An 11,111-nucleotide genomic window follows, 5' to 3' on the forward strand; every position below is an offset into this window, starting at 1 on the left:
GTCAATTAATTCCATCACCTTTTGTGCAATGGACATTACACTCTTGGCATAACAAAGGAGAACATTATGAGTGATCAAATATACTTGTTTGCGGTGGTCAGAGGATTCTGTATTGTAAAAAGGTCTATTCATGTTAGCATAGTGCTGAAAGACAACAAGTGAATTATAGCTTGGAAAGTGATGGGATAGACATAGACATAAGTGATGGGATAGACATAGACCAAGGGTCCAGAGGCCAACCAACTACAGGGACTCAGCTGTAGATGGAAAATATATGTTATGTATGTTTTCAATGGATACTTTCATTTATCCTGTTAAGAAGTACTGACTCCGCAAGTCAAATGTGGGTTAGGCTAGAATTTTAATAGTATTGGAAGTCACTCCATTGCAGCAATTGTATTTGAAGAAGCTCCTAACTGATTGTCATGCTGTGTGTTCTACTATGAACAGGGGGTGAATACAGAGAAGTAGTGACAGAAAACAGTAGCTGTGGCACCAGATATAGAACTACGGTAATAATACTGAGCGACTATCTCTATCCATAGCTTAGATGTAAAATGTACTGAAACTGAAAAACTAAGAGGAGTCCTTGTGGCACCTTAGAGACTAACAAAATTATTTGGGCATAAGCAAAAAATTAAGGAACATGTACCAGGCGTAGTTCTGTGGCTGGTTTGATATGCTTGAAGGAGCACATTTACATTACACCACTCTAGCACCACTCTAGCAGTATATAGAGTCCTTCAAGTGGGAGTAAGTTACACTGTCAGAGCGGTGTGTATAGATGAGAATCTGGCCCTTTAACAACAGGGCCATAGAGAGAAAACAATTATATAATATTCTGATTGTTTTAGAGCAAAGGACAATCTATAGTACTTTTTGTACCTGTTTTTTGCACAAAACAAAACAACTTATTGAAACAAGGTTTATAAGTAACATATATTTTATACACAAATCCAAGATGTGATTTGTGGATACTTAATAACTGCCTTTAAGATTGATGAAGGCTAAGGTGGACATCAAAAGGAAAGGGGCGGAGGCCACTTTATCTGTGTAACCAGCTACACTGAATCTGTATATCTGTAGCCTGCCAAGTGGTTTTAATCAAAGATGTACTGAAAATCTTGAGTGGACATGTGTTTAGTTTCTGTACTAGAGGGGAACAATCCTGTTGTAATATTAGATAAAAGGAGGACAGGACGAATAGTTCATACACATGCTCAAAGATTAAAAAGAAAAAAAGCACTTGAAAGCATGTAGATGGACTGATTGCATGCTCGCAAGGGCTGAAATTCAGCCCACTGCCAGGACCTGCAGGAGGGCCCTCTGCACCACTTCACCCCCACTTAAGATCTTAACATAAAATTTAAGTGGAGCATAGGGCCCTCTGCAGTGGATTGAAATCCACCTCTGGTAATATTGTAAGGAATTGCTTTCCTAAAATGGCCAAGTTTGCTTTAAGAAATCTTTCTTGGTACAATGTTTTGCAAATCTGTGAAAGCCATGGAAAAAACCAGATCGTTCAAAACAAAGATGGGTCAGATCTTTTTTTGCTGAATTGGGACAGACGTTTTATACAAACACAAAGCTGTGAAATCTTTCATGTACAGTAATTTCCTGTGGCAACAAAAACATTTTTTTTTAAATTGACCATAGGAAAAAAGTCTAGATTTTTCCATCAAAACAGCCATCTGCCTTAGACTTGTCAACTGCAAGTCAAGTATATTGTTCAGCCACCTTCCTTTGCTGGCACTATTAAACTTCCACAGAAGAGAACTTATTTCAGCAAGCTTTTGTCTACCTGAGAAACTATCAAATTTCATCTCTGGGACTGGTATTGGATCCTTTGGGAGATGCAAATAGAATTTTAATTTTCTCAAAGTTTCACGCACCATTTGTTGTTTATTTCTTCATAATAGTATTATTTTCATTATGATAATAGGATTATATTTGTCAGAACATGTGTTGTCTTCCACAGCATAACCTCACATTTTCCCCCAGGAAAACAAGGTAGGCACTGGTAAAGAAAGAATGTGAAAACCTTAGCTAACTGTAGCAGGTCACAGGTGTAATACAGCTCTGTAACCATAAAGTTTTAATGTCTGTTTAAAGGAAGATAAAGTAATGGTAATAGTCATTGTAGTGAAATGGAATTTAAAATGTATAAGTAAAGATGGGATTAATAAATTGCTACACAATTTATTATTGTAATGTTACCCACATTAAATCTAATAAGTGTCTTGCGTTTCATTTCAATTGCAGTCATTTTTAACTTTTTAAGCTCATATTGGTTATGTAATTGGTCTAGTTGAAGTAAATGTGCAGCCACAAGATATTTTAGCAAAGTTAATGTCTCAATGTGGAGCACTGAATAAATGTTTTAAAAATCATAAGCTGGATTCTGATATGTCTTACACCAGTGTAACTCTACTAATTTCAATGGAGTAACTCCTGATTTATACTGTTATAAGGGGGGAGGAGAATTAAGCCCGACATGTTTACTCATTTAGTGATTTAAACTAAAGGGGCAGTTTTCAAAGGCACATAGGGCAGTTAGGTGCCCAATTCCCAATGATTTCATAACTCTTTTGTGCTTTGAAAAAACTCTCCTAAATACATGTTTGCAAAGTATCATGTGATGATATTTATTCTTTTTGTTCACAAAATGGTGTCTTCTCCAATATTTAATTTTATTTATCTATTTATTTAGAAAAGAAAAGAAAGAAAGATTAAATTATTTTTATTATTACTACTATTCTGATGATATTTTTTCTGGATTTTATTTAACCTTTTCTTAAATTACAGTTTGATTCACAAGTCTTTTGTGATCTTAGTTGGAAAATGTGGTTCCTGTTCACTGTGGTGAATGAACTACCCAAGAAACAACACATGTATGTTACTATAACATGCATACAAATACATGCATCTTCTCAGTTTCTGTCTTGAATGCAGTCAAAACTATTCTGCATACTGGGGTAATTGTATGAATCCCCAAAGATTTATAATGCTCATGATGTTTGGATAGAGAAAAAAACACGAGAGCAAATACCAGCCTCATCTCTACAGTGAAGGTGAGTAATAAGCCCATATAATTAAACCAAAGATACATAATGATTTGTTGTTGGTTATGCATTTACAACAGCTGATGATGTTCTTCATGTATGGTTCATGAGTTAAAAAAATTACCTATGATTCCACTGTTAACCAGGAAGATTCCTTGTGGACTTGAATACAAAAACATTCTGCACCTTTTATAAAGTGGAATCTCAGCACTGCCTGTAATTTAACTTCCATGTTACAGCAGCTTTACCTAAAGATGATTAAAAACATGTACATTCATGAAAAAAGTCATTTTCGTCCGTATAAAAATAGAAAGGGAAAGATATCAAAATGCCTGGCTTCTAGCAGTCCCCTTAATGCGATACACCAGTGTGTTTAATCTCCAGGATACACAGAAAGTATGTTTTAATGATAGGCTCTTTATATCACAAAATTATTTGTTAACAGTGAACTAAAATTCTTTAGAGAAGACTAAAACAGGCATAAACCTGGGATACTTAAAAACCATCAAGCAGTCAGCAGCCTGAATATCATGGGTTTAGTTACTTCAGATTCCACACTACATGCCTGATCCTTCACTGCACCTCACATGGCCATTTACAATGCAAAGGGAATCTAAAATGCAACCATGGTGTGAGCAGAGAATACTTATTTGGCAACATTTCACACAAATGCACATGTATTTACATCACTGAGCCTGATTCTCCATGATATTGCTCCTTGTTGTGTTGTCCACCTGTACAAAAATCAATATTCTTCCATTTGCTCACAGAAGCATGGTGTTTGATACCCATTTGGCACTGACTTTGCACATATGTAAATGACCACACAAGATGATGAGACAGGCTCTTTGAGCTTGATTCTAACCTCACATCGATTTTACTCTTGTGTAAAAGCATTGACTTCAGCAGAGCTACTCCTGATTTACACCAGCGTTATATGAGAATCTGGTTCTTTGACTTCATCAAAACATGCACTTGTGTGTGCCCAAAGTTTAAAAAGCAGTTCTATATAAAATAATCTTGAAGTCTAAGCAGAGTCCAATATTATAATGAATGCCTGCAGAGCATTTGGTTCATTTCCTGATTTTTATATACCAAAAATATTCTAGAGCATTTTTTTCCTGATAAACATCTGAACTGTTTATGGCAAAAGCTGAATTTCTTGGTAATACTGCAAGGTTAGAGGATTTTTTGTTCAAGTAAACAAAATATGAACAAATAGGCTAAAAAAGTAAAGGCTGTAACAGACACTTCATATCAAACCAATATGGAAGATAGATCAATAACATAGGCTTGTTTTTTCAAACAGCTAATACACTGATTAAAATTATATTGCACTACAGTGAGTACTACAGTAGTAACAGATGTGATATTATCAGGGTTCGATAGCATTTTCACATAAATTATTGCATAAGCACCGTTAATCATCATGTACAGGTGGTATGCCACCTGTTCAATTCAGTCTCAAGCTGATTTACCCAATGTTGAGGCTAAAAAAACAACAACAACCACTCAAACTCTCCAAACCCTCACAAAATTAGACTTGTACTTATGTATCAGTCGAGAACATACAATTATTATTCCATTCAGCTTCTATCCAAAGATAGGGAGTCAAAATAGTCCCTCACTGTCAGGTATTTCTTTAATCAGTAACTTGTAGTGCAATGCAGTGGTACTGGTGTCAACAGATGGTGTCCAACCTGTCCAATGTGAATTTTTTCCTGCTGTATAAATAGGGATGATTTAATCATTTGTGTTCTTGAGTTCTAATTCTAAAAGATGCATTTCTCCATCTTGAGCTATGGTGCATGTAAGAAGTCCTCCTCCCTTTACATGCTAAGAAGCTACGAGTGGAGGTGTTATTTAGATCCATTAATAATGGTCATAGAAATCAGTAGATATTGGAAATGGATGCAAAATATGGGGTGCAGGGGCAGAACATCACCACTTCTTTACGGAGAAATGTGCTTCTCAATACATTGTTTCTGAATAGGTCCATTGGAAATAGGCAATGTGTCAATTGGGACACATAACCAGGGAGAAAGAAATGGGGCAAAGACATAGACTGTGAAAATACGGGGCCCAATTCTCAGGTCTTCTCTGGTGGTGAAAAGCAGCCAGAAAAATGGTCTAAAGGTCCTCCTGAAAGGGAATAGTCCCTGGTGGCACAAAGCCACCACAGCAGGACTTCACCACCCACTCAGGCTTGCCAGGGTAGCGGCTTCTTGGGGTTATGAGCCACAGGGTGACTGCAGTGGCCACCATCTACAGTATTAGCCATAACTTTGCCGTGGCTAATCAGATATGAAAAGACACAATGTGTGGATGTATGTGAGTGCAAACAGCATTTGCACATACAACTCTGGTAGTGTGTACATGCGAAAGCCATATGCACAAAATTTCTGGATACAATTTTTAAATGCCTAAATTTCATTTCCTAAATCCGTATTTAGGCACCGATGTTTGAAAATGTTGCAATAAATGGGTGCAAATGATCATGTCCAAAATTATTTTGAAAATGTGGGCCTTATCAACTCTTTTCTTCAGTTTCTAGGACAGCTGTGTTCTATAGAAATGACTCAAGAATCCTATTACACACAAACATACTATGTTAAAAGAATGTTATTTAGGTTGGTAAATCAAGCAGTCCTAAGTTAGGAACGGTCAGTAATCTGTCTTAACTCTGCCCTACCCCCCACCCCCCCACCCCCACCCCCCCATGCACACATCCAGTGTACAGAATGAGGCAGAGGTCCTCTGGAAAAAAATAGAATATGATCATGTAATTCATGAGTGTATCATAATGCATCTGCTCCAGGGAGCCGAATCAAAGTTACACAACAACTGTAAATCTGGAATTTCCTAAATTTAGCATGCTGATTTCCCAACCTTAATAATGTTCTTTCAACAAAAATGTTGTGTGTAATTTCCTAGAGAAGGGGGAGGGGGATTGGTTTGGTTTGGTTCTGTTTTTTTATGAAAAAAGGTAAATAAAATTCTATGATGTATAACCATAACAACCATCCATTATCATCCAAGTTTGAATGCTGAACCTTCAGCACTGCAACACAGGCTGTTACCCCTGGAGCTACAGGATGATCTACATTAGCAGGCAACAGGCTGAGTGGGGAATATGTAGCTGGGAGTGGTTAGAAGAAGGTCAGCCTGGCTTTCCTTCTCCCACTCCAAGAGTTGACTGGAGTTCCTGCTCCATGTGGTGCCCCCAGATGGGCTGTTTGGGTATGTGCTGGGTCTATGGAGTCACTAGGCAAGGCCTGGCACATCTCTCCTCCACCCTAGCTTCAGCTGCTCTGCCAGCTCCCAGGCATTCCCCCTGCAGAATCTGCTGCTGCTGCTTTATCAGCTGCATGGGTTCAACCTTAGAATGTTCCTGTTCTGTCTTTTTTTTTTTGGCATGCTGCCAAAATTTGCCTGAGGCATGCACATGATAGAAGGGAAAAGCTGATTTTCTATATTTATCTCAGAAAATCCTGAATTAAATTTAATGGGATAAAGAAAAGGCACTTTTTTAGCTGGAGGGCTTTGCCCCAGCAGAATTGCAGAGACATACTGCAAACAACAGAGGTGCTAGAGCGTCTCAGAAAAGATCACAAATATCTTTTATAATGTAAATTGTTAGGCAATGTACACAGGGGGCACTACAAGTGCCCCTGTAACAATCATAACATGGAATAGAAATTTGTATTCTTATGCTAGAATTTCAGAGCCATCCTGTATAATATCCATAAAGATATTTACCATAGAAATCAAGAAGTTGATTTAAAATGTCTATAGGAAGGTCATTCTCTATTAAATTCTTTAGGATTTTCCCTTATGGGAAAACTGTCAGAATAGGCCCTTAGGGAATGTTACTATTCAGAGTAAGAAAGATTCCTGACCTGTCTCTCACCACACTGTTCCCCAGACATGTGCTCTTCCTCTGCTGGCAGTTCCTAACCTGACAGTGTGGTTGGGAACCCGCTGTGGGAGGCAGGTAAATTTCATTAGTGGGGAGAGAACTGGCCAAGTGGGTGGCAGTAGGGAGGTGTGTGGAATTATATATCGGAGGAGAGGAAGTGAACTAGCAGGGTGGATGGAGAATGATATAGGAATCTGGCCCAGCACCTAGGAGGAATAGGGGGTTGGGGGTGAGGACAGAGGCTCTTGATTGGGGGAAAGAGTGAACTGAAGCTGAGACAAGTACACTTGTCTTCTGCTTCCTACTGCAATTTACTGAGTGCTCTCTAAGGTTAAGGCTGCACAGTTGTTTCAGACTTAACTTACTGTTCTTGTCTTTTTTGACAGATGCATCCGATGAAGTGAGCTGTAGCTCACGAAAGCTTATGCTCAAATAAATTTGTTAGTCTCTAAGGTGCCACAAGTACTCCTTTTCTTTTTGTTCTTGTCTTTGTGCATCTGAATCAGACACCGGACATTGCATAGATTTTTGAGGTTAGTGCTCAGTAAAATGGCATTGGAACTGGATAATTCATTATAATAAGAGTGAACATCTCTGAGCTTTTATTTGTATAAAAAAAAAGCAAACAATATTAAACAGATTTTTCTAGTTACAATTGTGTGTAAACACAGTAGTGGTACTGTATCAGTAACATAGGTGGCCTATTTATTACATGCTGTTAGCCCTGCTGAGTGGGTGCAAGACGTGATTGATTGTACATGATTGTCATCTAGCTGTGTTGTTTACCTTACTTTCCTTGACTGCTTCTTGTCCAAATATCAGCAGGTGTATTTACATGATTTTTCATAAAGGACCAGAGAAAGCATTCCTGGGAGTGGTCACTTAGCGTGGGGACTTGTTTAATTGAAACCCTGAATCTGATTAAGTTCACACTCTGATGTGATCTGACAAAAATGATCATAGGATTAAATTGCCTCTTGCTGATCCCCACCTATGTTACATCTCAACTTGCTGCAAGATTGAGGCAAACTGCACCAATTTACTGCTCCCAACTGCCTGATAATGGACACTTTGCTGTGCACTCTCCCTTCATTACCACACAGGTCAGGGCTGTTAACAGGGGCTCTTGCCACTTTTGACAGATAGTCACTACCAAGATGAATGGCACTAGCCACATGACCACTTAGAACTGTGCTTTTCCTTTCTAGCACCTTCAGAGCACTTATATATTTTAAAAACTCACTTCATCCTTTAACTCTTTATTAACTAGAAGAATCAATAGAAATCTGTTGAAACTAACCTTATGCAATTCTTTACATTTAAATGTACACATAGCTATGAATAAATGTTTCTCATTTGCTGTAAGCTTATTTCAACTGATTCACTTAAATGCTGATGTTAAAAACAATAAATTTAAAATTCCCTAAGGACTTTCAGCTGTTTTACCCAGCTTATCTGTATCTCTCAATGCCACTTTCTAGCACGATAAAATATATGGTGTCACAACACTAATCATCATATTTTGCCTTTCCAATGGCCATCCTTAGTTCTGGATTCATGGCCTATTGAAATGTGAAGTATTTTACCCTTCCAAATTTTCTCTGCTCACTTTCCCCTGCTCACTTTCCCCTTTAAATAATTCTTATTCTACTTATAGCAGAGGTGGGAAAATTATGGCTTGCAGGCCACATCCAGCCCGTGGGACCCTCCTGCCCGGCCCCTGAGCTCCTGGTCCGGGAGGATAGCCGCCGGCCCCACCCCTGCTGGTCCCCCTCTCCTACAGCCTCAGCGTGCTGTGCAATGCTCTGGGCAGCCGGGCAGCACAGTTGCAGAGCCGCGGCCTGACCTGGTGCTCTAAGTGGCACGGCTGTAGGGCCGCCAGCCACCAGTGCTCCATGCAGCATGGTAAGGGAGCAACGGGGGTTGGATAGAGGGAAGGGGAGTTCAGGAGTGTGGACAGGGGTTGGGGTGGTCAGAGGGCGGGGAACAGGAGGTTTGGATGGGGCAGAGGTCCCGGGGGGGGGGGCAGTCAGGAATGGATGGAGTAGCAGGGGCAGTCAGGGGTGGGGGGTTCAGGGGTCGTCGGGGACAGGGAACAGAGGGGGTTGGATGGGGTAGGAGTCTCAGGGGGGCCGACAGGGGGTGAGAAGCAGGGGGGTCAGATGGGGTCAGGGGCCAGGCCACGCCTGGCTGTTTGGGGAGACACAGCCTCCCCTAACCGGCCCTCCATACAGTTTTGGAAACCTGATGTGGCCCTCAGGCCAAAAAGTTTGCCCGCCCCTGACTTATAGAATAAACATATAGTGGAATAAAATAACAACATGCAACCCCCTGACCCTCATTACAAAGTGGCTTAAGTGCAGGCAGTTAAATGTTACAAAATGGAAAATCAAAATTTTTCATTCTGAAAATGTCAAAATGTGATGTTTTGACATTATCAGAACTTTTTTTTATGGTTTTCTCCAAAACAAAATTTCAGCAAAATCAACACGATTTTGCAAAACATTTTGACTTCAGTGGAACTGTATTGTGTGATGGAAAATGGTTCCATCTAAGTTTTTCTGACCAGCTCTAGTCCTCAATCACTGCTCTTATGAGCATTGTTTCTATAGTAGCAGGCAAGACACTGGCCCCCAGCATGATATTGCACTTACCATTGGCATCTTTTGGGAGGTAGTATTCACCTCTTCCATCTTCCACTTGTGCTTTGTGGCATGGGGAGTAAGCAGGGTCATCTGGAAGTGTGCAAGGGGTTACTCTCCATGGATGGATCTCCTTTCCATCCCCCACATCTATTCATCTTTTTTACCTCGCTCAGCCTATATCTGTGCTTCTCTCCCACTTCATCTCCTCTCCTCATATTTGATCTCTCTGTACTTCCTTGCACAAAAGTAGCAGAGTAGAACTGACGCCAAATGAAAACACCAAGGCCCACGTGCACCAAGGTGGCAGTGAGCACCAGAGAAGGCCATGTTCAGGACTCCTTTCTCATCTTCTCCTCAACCTTTGAGAAAAGCAGATGGAGCCCTGCATCCCTTTCACCTCCACTCCTACCCCCAGAAACAGGAGGCAGATATTACTGTGGTTTACCTCCCCCAGAGCATTCATGTAGAGGCAGCTATTGGTGTAGGCTCCCCTGCACTGGCAGCAGCCTTGCAGGTAGTGCTCTCCTTTCTTCAGGAGGTAGGGGATGGAGCAAACTTGGGGTATAAAGGAGAGCAAGCAAAAGTAATCAGAAATGGTGTGTCAGTAGTAGGAAACACTCAAGAAGACACTTCCAATCTGGAACTGGACATTGATATCTTGTTTGGATCTGGAACTGCAGGTTGATGTCCCAGATCCTGTTACTTCCAGAGTTCAGGGTGTTTCAATTCAGGGTACTGATTCAGGCTCAACTCTAAAATTAACTAACATGAAGTATAAGAAAAGGGAAGATTAGAGTAGCAGAGTCATACCACAAGCTTGGTGTTCGACTTGCTCTGATTACACTCCAAAGAATTTTAACTATAAAAACTATCTAAGAATGTGCAGACTCTGTTGTAAGTGGTAGCGGGAAGGAAAGCATTTTGAGCCTTTCACACCATTTCTTTAGATTATTTTAGTAATTACATCACCAACACTAAGACTGAATCCCTGTAATCCTATTGGTTATTATGGTGTCCTTAGACTGTGAGGAAAAGATCAGTACTCTAAACAGAGCCCTGTAACCATGGCAACATGTACTTCAATATATATATTTTTAACATATACAAAGGTAATCCCTTTATTTTTCTTAGTGCGTTAATGTTACCGTGTGGTGTATGATACAAAGCTAGTAACTGCTATGATCTTGTTTTCTGTGCACTGCACCTTGACATTTCTAGTAGCCCTTTGTCCGCAGCTACCATTTTGTGAGGCAGTGATGCAGTATGTTACAGAGGAGATGCACATTGCACTCTCTTGTGTACCTTTACTTTTGTTTTTTCCTGTTTTGTTGCTCCTCTTAATCTGAAATAAAAGTCATTCAGACTGAAAGTAGATGCCTGCTCTTTGTGTATGGAAAACATAACAATTATCATGATTTAGAATAACATCAACAATGACCTTTGGGTCGGGCATTTCCCAAATGTTAATGACCAACCTGGTTAAGG

The sequence above is a fragment of the Dermochelys coriacea genome, chromosome 2 (genome assembly GCF_009764565.3).
Source record: "Dermochelys coriacea isolate rDerCor1 chromosome 2, rDerCor1.pri.v4, whole genome shotgun sequence".
In the NCBI taxonomy this organism is placed as follows: domain Eukaryota; kingdom Metazoa; phylum Chordata; order Testudines; family Dermochelyidae; genus Dermochelys; species Dermochelys coriacea.